At 39.7% G+C, this 14,227-nt stretch overlaps 1 protein-coding gene across 1 annotated transcript in view; it reads right to left on the bottom strand.

The window, feature by feature from the left end:
- Window positions 1-14,227, bottom strand: part of LOC134798459 (sodium/potassium/calcium exchanger Nckx30C) — a 104,562-nt gene that overhangs the window by 7,503 nt on the left and 82,832 nt on the right. The gene's annotated exons all lie outside the window — the stretch shown is intronic.

Raw genomic sequence — 14,227 nt, 5'->3', positions numbered from 1 at the left:
GGATATAACTGGATCTGGCATGAGGGGTGGGGGGAAATGACCGAACGGAATTGTCTTATGTATCTTTCAGTAGGAGTAGCAGCGAAAGAGCTATTATTGTTTGTCCTTGTCACAGTCTCGCATATTTTTTGTTCCCCACCGTAAATTTAGTATGGATTATGGTGGGCAACAAATAAATTCGACCAATCATAGTGTCGCATTGCGTATGTTTTGTCCCTCACAGAGGCACGCGTATACCACTTCTATAGGACCTTCTATGCCTAAACCTAACCAAGGTAACAACCGTACATCGACAAACGCCGAACGAAAAGAAAACATGTACCGGGATGACTGATGCTACGAAAAGTCACGTGACTGTTTCCATGCATTATTTGAATTTCGATTGGTAATACAGTAATTTTATACATTTAGCATCTGCGTTAAATAGTAGTAGTCGTAGTAGTACTAGTAGTAGTACCTACTATTAAAAATTAATTAGTAAAAAAAAAACCGAAATTTTCGCGGGTTTTTCGATTTTTGACAAAGTTGCGTTCGGCGCTCGAGGTCACAAACTTGGATTATTCATTGGGCCAACATCATAAATAAGTCTGCAAAAAATCAGAACTACCGGATTTGACGCAAAAGAGCCAGGTTACAAAATTCGACAAAGTTACTGGAATATGGCGTTTTCTATCAATCTTGGCTAGAACCCCTGTGGCGTGGCTTTCGATTCATCGTTTTCTATGACGAATGATGGATGATCACGTGATGTTTTCTATAGAGATGTCGGATGCCTCGGCCCGGGCCCGGACCTTTCTCGTCTCGTTCTTAATGCAGCTACAGTTGCCATCCGAATGTCAGCAAGTTTGAGAAAACACTAACACACTGGTTTTCCTCAGCTTTCGACTCTGCAAGTGTTAGAATGTCAGAGCAGCTTTTAGGCGAGCTTTGCAAACTTTTTCGAGTCGACTAGCTGTCTCGTTGTTTGACCTAGTGGTCGGATTTGGGTAATTGTCATCTAAATTTTAAAGCTATGCGGGGTTTATTTAAATCCAAATGATAGTGGAGGCGCGGGTAGTTTGAATTAGCAAATTCTAACTTCCTATAGACTCTATAATATAGAGTATGTATGTACCTACAGTCAACAAAACTATTGGCCTAGGACCTCTGTATACAAACAAGTCTGCAAGGTTGCTAAGCGAATAGTTTAATTTGTTGACTGTACCTACTCTCATATAATACAAAATATTAGTCTGATACCAGCCGTACTCATATGCAGGGTAGGCATGAAAATTGTGTTCATATATTCGCTTAAGAAATTACGTTTCAAAACTAATTTTATCAAGTAGAATTTAATACAAAATTGTATAATGCAAAAATGGGAAAAAGCAGAAATAGAACAAAGTTGGTTAATCTAGAGCGATTGGAACGGTGTTCTTTAATTTATCCTATAATTTAGAAAAGGTTAGAATAAAAAAAAGTATAGTTATTATAATCAATAATACCTATCCAATACAAATTTATTTGTCAGAATTATTCTAGGTAAATATTGTCAGAAAAACACATTGTAAGGACATATATACCTACATATTATTACTTTCAAAAGTAAGTATAGTCCTTCGTGTACTATAATATACATCGTCTTAAAAGACAAAGCAAAGTTTTCGTTAAGTGGATACTGTCACGAAAAGTAAACGTTAAAGTTTCCTTAAGTTAAGTGCAAATAAACATAATGCTAGTGGCCCTTAACGGTACCATGGTATAATAATATACTCCGCCTGGTACTCCATTCCCGTCTTTTCTAGGTCACCTAACTGACACAAGCCTACGTCATCATGCGACAGCGCTATATGATAATATGCGATAGCGCTATATATAGCGGCCATGTTGTTGTGACGTAGGCCTGTGTCACTCTGGGAATAGAAGACCATGTTTTATTAGACTATGAACGGTACTACACTGTGCCACACTGCGTATGCCACATTGCCGCAAGGTTTTTAAAGGCATTAAGTCCATAAAAGCTAATTTTTCACTGGCTCTGTAGAGCACCCCTAGTGTTATTTTCTTTTTGATAGCGTACGCGTTTGCGTTAAGTGACATTTTGTATGGAATTGTGAGTTTCCAAAATGTCACGCTTGGCGCGCTGTTCAAAATCCCATACAAAAATAGACTTGACGCAAACGTGGACGCTCGTCACGGTATCGAATGTAATGTACACTACAAAAACTTACAAAAACGATAGATGGACAAAATCAATCAAATCAATCTATAGTTCGTTTTTTTAGCATTAGAAATAAGGTAAACAATCTTGATATGTCTTTTAATGGAAAAACACATTTTAAAAATAAGTTACGGCAAATATGTAACAAATATTAATCTAATACGATCATTTATATTCTTCTGCTTTCATAAGTAATAGTTACTGATTTTTAAAAAGCGTTTTTCAATTAAAAGACTTGCCAAGATCGCTTACCTTCTTACAAGTTGTTTCTAAAACTAAAAAAACGAACTATAATCGACAAGGAAAACAAGTCAAGTATAATGAGTTATAAGTTACCGAAATGTTACAAAAATATAAAATCATGAATTTTTTTATTACTATATATACGCTTTATATTCATGACTCAAGGTAAATTTTATTTTCCTTTGAATGGAATTTAAGTGATCTAAGAAAGTTGAATAGGGTATTTTCCTACTAGTCAAATCAGTTACTTTTTAAGAACTGTCAAAACGATTTTCTAATATGGAATTTATATGAAACATTACATCGTGACGTCACGGTCAACTCACCTACTTTTTTATATTTCTATCCGATTTATTAAATAGAACTTGTGTTTAAAAATAACTCCTATCTGTGTTTTTCTTATAATTATCTGATGCTTTATTTCATGCATGGTGTAAAATAATTTATTTAAAATACAGTATAATACCCTATTGAAACACTGCTTTTAGGAAGTATGGTGTCATCTACGTATAAATCAAATAAGCTAAATAAAATGAGAGACGTTCGCCGCCGCATTACTGCCGCGATTATCACGTTCTATCACTATACAGTAATGCTGCCGCAGTTGACACCCGAACGTCACCTTTGCTGACACTAAGACCAATCACTCTAGGTGACAGTCCATTTCCAGCTACTGTTGCGACGTTACTGTCATTCATTTTACTATGGAAATTGACAATAACAGCGACGTGTCGGAGCAGTAGGTAGTGCAGCTGGGGTCAGAAATGAAATGTTACCTTTAAGGTGACAGTCCATTTCCAACGACGGCTGCTCTACTGATGCGACGTTACTGCCATTCATTGTCTTGTCATTCATTTTACTATGGAAATTGACAATAACATCGACGTGGCGGAGCAGTAGTGCAGCTGCGGTCAGAAATGGAATGTTACCTAAACTTTAGATTATAGATACATTGCCGACAAAGTAGGTTCAACGAATTCTATTAATGGATCAAAATCAAAAACGGCAATAGATAAAAAATCTCTGGGATTTGTGGTAAGAGGCCTTGAACTAACAATATATGGACCTTATGTCTTCGCAATAAGGTTTACTTTACTACTTTGTAAAGTCTCAAAGACGCCAACTTTCATGTTCGGAAATCCCTCAAAGACTTGCCGATGCAAAATCAAACCCGCCTGCCCTACTTACGGCTGAGGTTTATCTGGAAACTTGTAACAAAGGCGGGTAAAGTTGTTGGATTTTCAACTTTAAGTCTGTGGATTAAGGTTGTTTTGTTAGTGGCGGATATGTAGTCCTCGATCCAGAACTATGGAATTACCTGCTGGTCAAAGAGACTATGGTTTCTTGGGCTTTTATTAGAATTATTATAGAACAAGATATATATTAAAAATATATCTTTTAAGTACTAAGATTTTTTTAATCTTTTATCAAGAATTTCTTGACATTTATTAAGAACTGTAGGTAGGTATTGTACAAGTCTAGAAAAAAATGGTGCTTGTAGTTCATAATAGTACTTGTACTTCTTTACTGTCAATAATTTCATGATAGTTTTATATTTTCATAATAAATTTTTGTTTTACTATAGCACGCTTAGAATTTAATACCTAAATAAATAGTTTCATAGAGCCGACATAAATGTACTCGATAGTATACAAAATGAAGCCAGAACAGTACGGTTACCACCAGTTTGTCACTGACATAAACGCCGTCGAGAACGTAATTTACTTTCTATACATCTCGCTCGCACTCGCATATTAGTGCAAACGGGACGTATAGAAAGTAAATTACGTTCTCGACGGCGTTTATGTCAGTGACAAACTGATGGTAACCGTACAGATCACCTACAACTATCTCAATCTTAATAGCTACACGCTACACCTGTTGCAGTAATTGAGTAAAAAGTTGATAGGTACTGTAACGTCAGAATACCTTGTCAGAACAGGGAGCCTAGCCAAAATGACAGTCGTTGATAGAAGACGCCATTCGAAACTTAAATTATGTATGGATATAATCACGTGACTTTTCATAACATCTGTCAGCCCGATACATTTTTCTTTTAACTTGGCGTTTATCGATGAACGAATGTCATCTTAGCGAAGCCCCCAGTACAGTCTATTCTACATTTTATGGCAAATCACAGGGTCTTAGTTCAATACGAATCAACATAGGTTCAAGTCAAAGTCAAAATACAAACGACCAAGAAACTTAAAACGTTCAGAATTCATAATAATTTGGTATTTATAACAAATTAAGGAGCTTACTTCCGTCATTCTCGGCTTAATCGTTCGCCTTTTCCGCTTATTTTCTAATGTATTTTCCGCAATAAAGGGGATTTGACTTTGAATGGACTATTATACGCAGGGTATTAGCTGATTCAGTCAAATATCCTAATGGATGGGGGTTCACTTTTTGAGATCCGTTGACATTGTGTAGATGCTTGTCGCGGCTTGAGGTTTTTGCTCGATTAAAAACCCCGATTAAGATATAAAGTGAGGTTCAATATAAATTGCAAGAAATGTAAACATACCAATTTAAGTACCATTATTTCTTCGTAATTTCGCACTTTTTGTGGATTATTCGTCTATGATTTTATCAACAGCGCATAAATATACGGCGCGATTCGGGAAATGAATTAGAGATTCACTAGATATGAAATAGTAAAGATATGTGACGTTCTACGGCAAAACGTACCATTGCCCCGGCTGAATATTGGAGCGGTGTTAATGATAGCGTAAGCGCCAGCCGCCATAAGGTACCTTTTTCCGCGGAACGTCACATATCTTTACTATTTCATATCTAGTGAATCTCTAAATCATTTCCCGAATCGCGCCGATGGGTACTTAATGCTAAGCGAAGTTATTTTCTGATCGACTACTGTGAACATACATCACGTCGGGTGACAAGCAAATGTCACTAACTAACATCATTGAAATTATTGGACAATAACCGTGTTACAAGTGTAATAAAGTGCATTGTTACTTTAATTTTTTGATAGTACTTAGTGAGTTTTGCTTGTCACCCGACGCATCATAAATAGCGCCTTAGCTCGCTACTCGACATATAGGCCAATTCGACTTTTAGTTATTCGATCTGTTTCCGATATGATACTGATCTATCAGTGTCAAAAGTGTGGTTTTTGGTTGAAGAAATATCACTTTTGACACTGACAGAGCAGTATCATATCGGAAACAGATCGAATAACCAAAACTCGAATTGGCCTTTAAGATTGTTTACGATTCATTTCAGTTTTCATGATTGACACTTCCCAAGCGAAATTCAGCGTTAATCCCTATAGCGAGAGTCCATTATTGCGGAGCTGGGGCTGAAGATTTATCGCCCGATTTGTTTAAATGTAGGTCGCCCGGGGTTTTGGGCCTGTTCGCTTGGTTTTTAGGGTTCCGTACTTTAGACAGAAAAACGAAATTCTTATAGGATCAATCATGTCTGTCTGTCCGTCTGTGAGAGCAATTTGGTATACAAGTCGCATATGTAATTCAATGACGGAGCAGTAACGTAAATATGTTTTTATACTTATATTTTTAAGGAGGAAGGGGTAAATTAGAAAAAAGTTTTGCAAACTATATCGTCTATTTATCGAATGATAATTTTAGGGTAGCGCGCATGTGACACCTTTGGATCTGCAGGCGTCTAATAGACTACGGCTGCTTAACATCAGGCGCACCGTATGCTTGTTTACCACAGACAACGTGGCATTAAAAAAAGATGTATTTTGTAAGTCGAAGAAAATAGGCGAAAAATGAATCCCTCCCTTTATTTCCGAAAGTACTTACCTACTAACCAAAAATTTTGAAAAAATACAATAGTTATTTGTTTTACAAGGGGGCAAAGTTGTTGTTTAACCGCTCGTGCTAATATTGATACCCGAGCAAGCGAAAGATTCCAAAATTGAACCACGAGCGTAGCGAGTGGTTCGAAAAATGAAATCTTGAGCGCTGCGAGGGTTTCAAAGCACGAGGGTTAAACAAAATTTGCCCCCGAGTGAAACACAAAATTTTTCACCACACCAACCCGAAGCAAATATTAAATGTAAAATATCAAACAAAATCAAACCAAATCAAATTCAAATGAATGTTATTAAATATTTATCATCCAGAATCATCATTTAAAAGTCAATTCTACCAGCAAACATAAGAAAACAACTCAAAATTTGCATTTGATTACTTTGCCTCACATGTGAATTACTGATAGCAAAGTGCAACTTTGCTATCCGTTTTTGAAGTGCAAAGTAAGCCTTTCCGAGCTGGTGTGGTGAAAATATAATTTCCCATAAACGACAGGAAAACCTACGGTTACCTACCTAACCGAATCATATAAAAAGGTCAAGCGTGAGTCGATCTTTTGTTATTTTATTAGCCTATGTCCCACTGCTGGGCAAAGGCCTCCGCTCTCCCTTTCCATCCTCCCTGTGCTGAGCAAAATCTCGGCAATCCCGCTGGGACGCATCCAAGTCGTCCCGCCATCTTTTTCTCGATCTGCTTCTGCCACAAAACTGTGTGATTACGGAACCCTTAGAACCCGATTCACACTTGCCTGTTTTTTAAATAGAAGTTTTAGCGGCTGTCGGAGATCTTGTGAATGCTTTACGTTCTGGCGAATGCGCTGGTTAACAGGCCGGAAATGTACGCATACTATGCGACATAAGTAACTTAAGAGCCAACGGGAGTGGTCATTTCTCCATACAAACGTACTCCTCGTTTTCCTCCGTGGTTTTTGAAGCTAGAGCAATGATTTTTTCAACACAGATTAATATTGTCAATATCTGTGTCGGACCGTTTTGCTTTTTTTGATATTTTTGTTTTTTAAGGCGCTAGAGCCCTTCAAAAATGGCCAAAATGGCCTAATTGACTATGCCGCAATGAGAGGCGTGGCATTCAAAACTGATATCAATTAGCCAAAAAAGCAAAACGGTCCGACACAGATAATTTCATAATCATTTAGATTTCCAAATTTGGTTACGATTGGTTAAGTTTTGGAGGAGGAAACAGAGGACTACGAAACCTCGATTGTTGAGATTTTTACGCAGGATTTTTCGCCTTGTCCTTATCGCACTACTTTTAGGTGCCACTTCCGTTAGCGAGACGGGTATATTTACCTAAAATATTTAAAACTCAGCGCCTGTTTCGTCTTAAGTAAAGCCATGATAATATTTATAATGAAGGCTGCTTTTGTAGTTAGGTTATCCATTTTATCCTCAAGTACCGTAAAATGGGGTAGTATGGGAGTAGGGTCAAAACTGAAATTCAAACCTCGATAACATTTTATTTTTACATATGAAAACTGAATGGTGTATATAATAAGTGTTCCGGACGGACGTTTGTATTTTAGTTTTTATTTTATTTTGGGTAGTTCCATTTCATAACTTGGACGATAAAGGGGAAAACCCACCTCACCCCGTAGTGCCTCGTATTTGGGGTGAGAGGGGTTTTCATACAAAGGTGATTTTGGAAGATTGTTGGATCGATTTTTTTTATTATGCGTATTGGAATGCATTATTTTTGTAGCAGTAGCCTTAAAATCCCTTCTCACCCCCCTCTCAAACCTTCTCTACCCAATGCAGAACCCACCTCTCCCCGCGAAACCTACTCACCCCGTTTTACGGTACACCTAGTTTTATGTGGTGATCATTAATATGCCAGTACGAGCGAGATGTATAGAAAGTAAGTTACGCAGACGCTAGCGAATATGTCAGTGTTAAACTAGTGGTAAGGCCAGGGGTGCGAAACTCCTCCCTTCGGGCAAACTCGGCTCCATTCGGCTCAGCATTGCTCCGAGCAATTATTAGGGTTGACACCGCTTGACGTCCCTTTGCGTGCATGACCACGGATAAGATAATGGCTTGAATTTTGACAACCCTAAATAGACGAAAGGGATAGTGCCATATATTAGGAAGGGACAGCATGATTCGACCCTGAACCGCTGTCAAACTGCGGTGTTGTAGGAAGTTTCCTTTCTGTACGGTAGTACTATTATTTATTCTGTGGTAATAAGGCTATAGCTTCTATTATTACATCATCCGGACCGTCTGCCAATATATTCAATATCCATCTGTCCCTACTCCATTTCTCTCGTCATTGTCCATCCGGTCACTGTCAACCCAAATCCCTAACTGAAAAATGACTGAAAAAACGTATGGAGTCTACCGTCAATATTATCGAGATTGGATCATAGTCTAATTTCCGTCCCTGTCACACTTTAATGGCTCCTCTACACTATGGCCCACCGCTGGACCACCGAAATGGCCGTGCGCTGGTTATGGCTCCTTTACAGGAGGGCCCAGCGCTGGACCACCGAAATGGCCATTCTATGGTTATAGCCCTTCTACACGATGGCCCAGCGCTGGACCGGCGAGATCGCCATGCGATGCTTGAGAGCACGCACTTTGGAATGGGCCACGTGTAGTGTAGATGCGTATTACGCACCATCGCTGTCCACTACCTTTGATGTGCTGACGAAAACCCGACACCGTGGCCATCCCATCGCCATCCCGCCGCGCCATAAGCCACCGACACCACTACCCTCTATATGATGTCCCCTAGTATGATGACCCATCGTGTAGAGGAGCCATTACATTTAATTATGTATTTACAAAGTGAATTGAGTAAGATGTAAGAAGGCCTAGTGTTTGTTATGACTGAACAGCCTAATCGTATGCACCTGATAACATTAACATCTCCAAATCCCTGGCCTATGTGAACCACAACAATTATCAACCAATCGGGGCGCGTATATCGTTATCTGCGCGCCGCAGCTGGCAACGAGCCAATAGGATGCTTCCACAGATAACGTAATGGCTGACAGTTAACTCGAACAATTGAATAGCATTTAAATACATGGCTAGGATTTGTAGCATGTTTATAGGGTTGTCATTAGCTAATAAATTAGTATCATTGCGTGCTTGGAGACTAAAATAAAAGGTTTAGCCCTCAGGGACCATATATAAGTCGCAATACCTACTTGAAAGAAGGTTTTGATGACCTAGGCATGAAACATGTTGTTAAAATGTGTGTAATTCATGTTTTCAGACATAAACCATGTGTCCATTACTACTGGAACCAGATGCACATGCTGTCCACCTAGTTTTTTTTTAAGTGTAGGTTTTTCGTTATGTGTATGTTAATTGTGTAAAAATGTATATAGAGTTTAATTCTGAAATAAATGATAAGGTGTAGTTAATAATCTAAAACATGGAAGATATTTCGATTAGTTGAAATTATCCCGCAGTCGAAATAGCCCCGCTGCGCCCTATATTATTATTATTATAAATCGCTGGTAGGAGTAGGTGTCGCGTAATTTTTGATATTTCACAAAGGCTTGTCCAATCAGAACGACAGTAAAAAATTCCTCCAGAGAAACTGGCTTCTTGCCAATAACTTGGTGCCACGTACAGTAATGTCAGGATGTACAGATGTAACTAATGTTGATGTCAAGTCACAGACTTGGAAGATTTTAATTTCGGGGGCGAAGTTGCAGGTACGGTGCCATACCGTACCCGGCCGAGGCGTCCGACACGTCGGCGGCGGGATGGCGATGGGCTGGCCACGGTGTCGGTTTTTCGTCAACACATCAAAGATAGTGGGCCAGCAATAGTGCGTACGCATATACACGTGGCCCATTCTATAGTGCGTGCTCTCAACCATCGCATGGCCATCTCGCTGGTCCAGCGCTGGGCCATCGTGTAGAGGAGCCATAAGACAAAAGTACGTTTTTAGGGTTCCGTACACAAAGGGTAAAACGGGACGCTATTACTAAGACTCCGCTGTCCGTCCGTCCGTCCGTCTGTCACCAGGCTGTATCTCGTGATCTGTGATAGCTAGACAGCTGAAATTTTCACAGATGATGTATTTCTGTTGCCGCTATAACAACAAATACTAAAAACAGAATAAAATAAAGATTTAAGTTGGGCTCCCATACAACAAACGTGATTTATGACCGAAGTTAAGCAACGTCGGGCGGGGTCAGTACTTGGATGGGTGACCGTTTTTATAGATAATGGTACGGAACCCTTCGTGTGCGAGTACGACTCGCACTTGCCTGGTTTGTTTTAACAGCAAAATTTATAACTAGGTTTGGTAATAGAATAAGGTGTCACATCTTTGTTTTAAAATAGTGTGACCTCTAAAATTCGAATAAACAACACTTGGCTCAGTGTTATGCCAAATAACACTACATTTCTTTTGTATTTTTTGTCAAAGAAAAGTGCCGCAGACATTTGGCCACATGGCCAAGAAAATAAAGGTCTCACAGGAGGGAAATATTTATTATGATCAGTGGCAATAGAAATACATACTTGTATAACTTCAACCTCTATGTAGGTATGTGTAAGTACTAAGTATTATAATCTGTCCTAAAATCTATGGTATAATGGCATTAAGTACCTACTATCTGCCCTAAACGAAGGGTATCGAAAGTTCAAGTGGAGGTCGTTGTCTAAGTAAGTACATTTCCCACCGAACGGGCCGAGTCGGAGCGCGCCCAAGCGCATTTTACTAGTTGCCAAAGGAATTTAACGCCTTTGCAAAGTAGTCAGATCCCATATTTGAATGTTATTCGCACCGCTTCCGATCGGTCGGGTCCTCGAGTATGCGGACGGCGCCGCTCGGCTGTCGTCGGCTCCATTCGGTCAGAGGTCGCTCTACTCGCTCTAGTAGATTTGAGCGCTCGGACGGACGCAGTCGGCTACCGCTGGGTGCTCCAGCATCCGGATCCGACCCAGCCCGGTCGGTAGGAATCGTACATTAGGTAGGTACCTAATACGAGTCTCGTAAAATAAATAACAAATTTCAGAAATGTTCGTGAGTTTTAAATCTTTGTCCTAGTTCGATTAAATATTCTTCTTTCCAGTCGTATCCTCATTGCTGAAGGCCGTGATTACCAGTGCTTAATACCACTTTCTTCCAGGCACTCCTATCCTGCGCCATTTGCAGAGGTCTGGGCCTTGGGTCCTGCATATGCCTTTACTGTGTCTATCCACCGGGTAGGCGCTCTTCCTCTACTTCTCTTCCCTTCTACGTGACCGACCATCATCAATACCTCTACACTATCTTCGCGTCTAGCCACGTGTCCGAAGAATCGAAGTATGCGCTGTGTGCAAATAGTGGAGAGTCGTGTTCGAATTTTCAGCTGACTAAGGATTGATTCGTTTGTGCGGCGGTCCTCGGTCGAATGTGATTAAATATTAACGTAGTCTAATAAAATCAATTGTAAGGTGTTAAGTACTATCAGCCCTTAAGCCTAGGCATGAAGGGTAGTAAAGGTCAAGGAGAGGTCAGGGGTCAAAGATAACATGATACCTAAGGCCAGGTCCTTGAAACGTTCTATCGCTAGTTCCGGACCTGACTTGACATCACGATTACTACAAATTGTGTTATGGGCAATTTGAAACCTTGAAGCATTGACTTATAAAGACGGGCCTTATGGGCACTAAGAATAGTGCTAGTACAGCCAGTAATAGTGCTAGTAGTATGGCGGAGTCTTAGTAATAGGGTCCCGTTTTTACCCTTTGGGTACGGAACCCTAACAAATATGTCTGAACATAGAAGAAGCACCCTGTGTAACACTACAATGCCGCAGATTCTTTAGCCGTAAGCTGCCTAATAGCCGAAAAGGGATGCTTGACCTTCGCCTAGTTCTGCCTAGGGACGTGCCGCGAGAGTAGGAAAATATCGGGAATATTCCCAGCATGGGAACATAGAACACGATGCCATGAGACAATCTCAATTTTGTTTCCACATTCGCTATATTGATTGTACAGTCGGCATCGAAAGTAGTGGATCAGACCTCGCGTCAATTAAAAGTATATCCTGTAATCTCAATAAAAATAGACATGTCTCTATATGAAGAATAATAAGCAAAAACTTTTAACGAGAACTATAGAGAGTTATCTCTATTCAAATAATTATTAACTAGAGGGTGGCAGCCAATGACCTTTTATTTATGTAGACATGTGACGTTCATAGTTGACAAAACTAAAATTTGATCCAACGATTTTGACAACTTGACAGGTTGGCGTCACCCATACGACTAACTAAATATAGGTTCCGGAACCTATATTTGATGGCTCACGATCGTGCGCCTGGTACCATATCTACCTCTTTTTACTTACATCCATGGTGGCAGCTACTTTTGGCTCGTTGTTTCATCCGCTACAACTCAAGTCAAGGTTATGTTAGTCAAGGTCTATAAAAATATCAGAAACAGGGATTATTGACGAGGTGATAACATAGGTATTTACTTTTGTGATTGTAATTAATCTACAAATTATCATGGCAAAATATACACAGTAGAAATATTTTACGATAACGTGTAGAAAATTCATATTTTTCATAAATCCTGTTCCTCGCGTTATCCCGACATTATGCCACGGCTCATGGGAGCCTGGGGTCCGCTTTGACAACTAATCCCATGATTTGACGTGACGTAGGCACTAGTTTTTACGAAAGCGACTGCCATCTGACCAGATCTGACCAGAGGGGAAACGAGGCCTTAAGGATGACTCACGTTACACCGGGCCGTGTCCGGGCCGGAGTTTCCGGCGCATCGTTTACTATGGAAAGCATCACGTGATCATCTGTCATGTCATAGAAAAGTAAGCCCCGGAAGCTCCGGCCCGGACACGGCCCGGTTCAACGTGAGTCATCCCTTATTGGGATTAGTCCGGTTTTCTCACGTTGTTTTCCTTCACCGAAAAGCAACTGGTAAGTAAATATCAAATGATATTTCGTACATAAGTTCCGTAAAACTCATTGATGGTACGAGCCCGGGTTTGAACTTTGAACCCGCGACCTCCGGATTGATAGTCGCACGCTCTTACCGCTAGGCCACTAGCGCTTTTATTATTTAAAACATTTACCGTTAAACGTTAAACGTTAGCGCGTTTTCATTTTTTTATTACATTTAATATTTTCCAATAATATTGCATCTAAACAGATTTTTTTTCCCGAGCACATTAATCAAAATATTAAATTACGAGCTAACCCAAATATTTTCCGGTTAGAGTTCGATCATATGACTCAGATCGCAAGTGACCATCATGACCATTACTCAAACGTCATAAAATAATCCTCTTAAAGCGGAGTTTATTAAATTTGAAATTGGTAATAATGTAACCAAATATGACAGATTTTGTTAGCATTTGCCACACCTTAACATTTTTACGAAGGTTGTTTTCACTGAAATATAATAATTAACATGTATTTTTAAAATTGACCCTACAACTATGCTGAATATACCGGAATGTTCCCAGGAACGTAGCGGCACAGCACTAGCGCTGGCCGCTCGCCAGCACTTGGCGATTGTTAAGATCCCCGACGGGTTATTTAAAAATGTGCATCGCGAGCTCTCCCAACTTCGTTATCGGAATACCTAAACTTTACTTCAGACCTACTGTACAAAGATGTACATTTTCTGCAGCTATGCATGTGTACTTTAATCTGACCCAAAAAAACATCTCCGTGCAAACGATGCATCTGAACTTTGTCCAAAAAGTAGAGCGTCATCTTGCACACGCATCGCAATTTCCCACTCAACCTAGCCGTAATTATCAATAAGATCAACATTTGTATTCATTGTAATTTATAACATTGCAGTAAACTCTCATCTTATATTTGCTATCTTTTGTTGGTGCTTCAGCACCACACTCCTTGCATCTTGACATAATTTGACATTCCTCAACAATTCATTGGCATCCGCTATTGACGTTCACTTACACCTACATTGCTGGGTTCTAGACGGTGGTGGAACTGATTATGTAATTTCATATACTAG

Source organism: Cydia splendana, chromosome 16 (assembly GCF_910591565.1).
Source record: "Cydia splendana chromosome 16, ilCydSple1.2, whole genome shotgun sequence".
In the NCBI taxonomy this organism is placed as follows: Eukaryota; Metazoa; Arthropoda; class Insecta; order Lepidoptera; family Tortricidae; genus Cydia; species Cydia splendana.
This window is presented reverse-complemented; position numbering and strand designations above follow the sequence as displayed.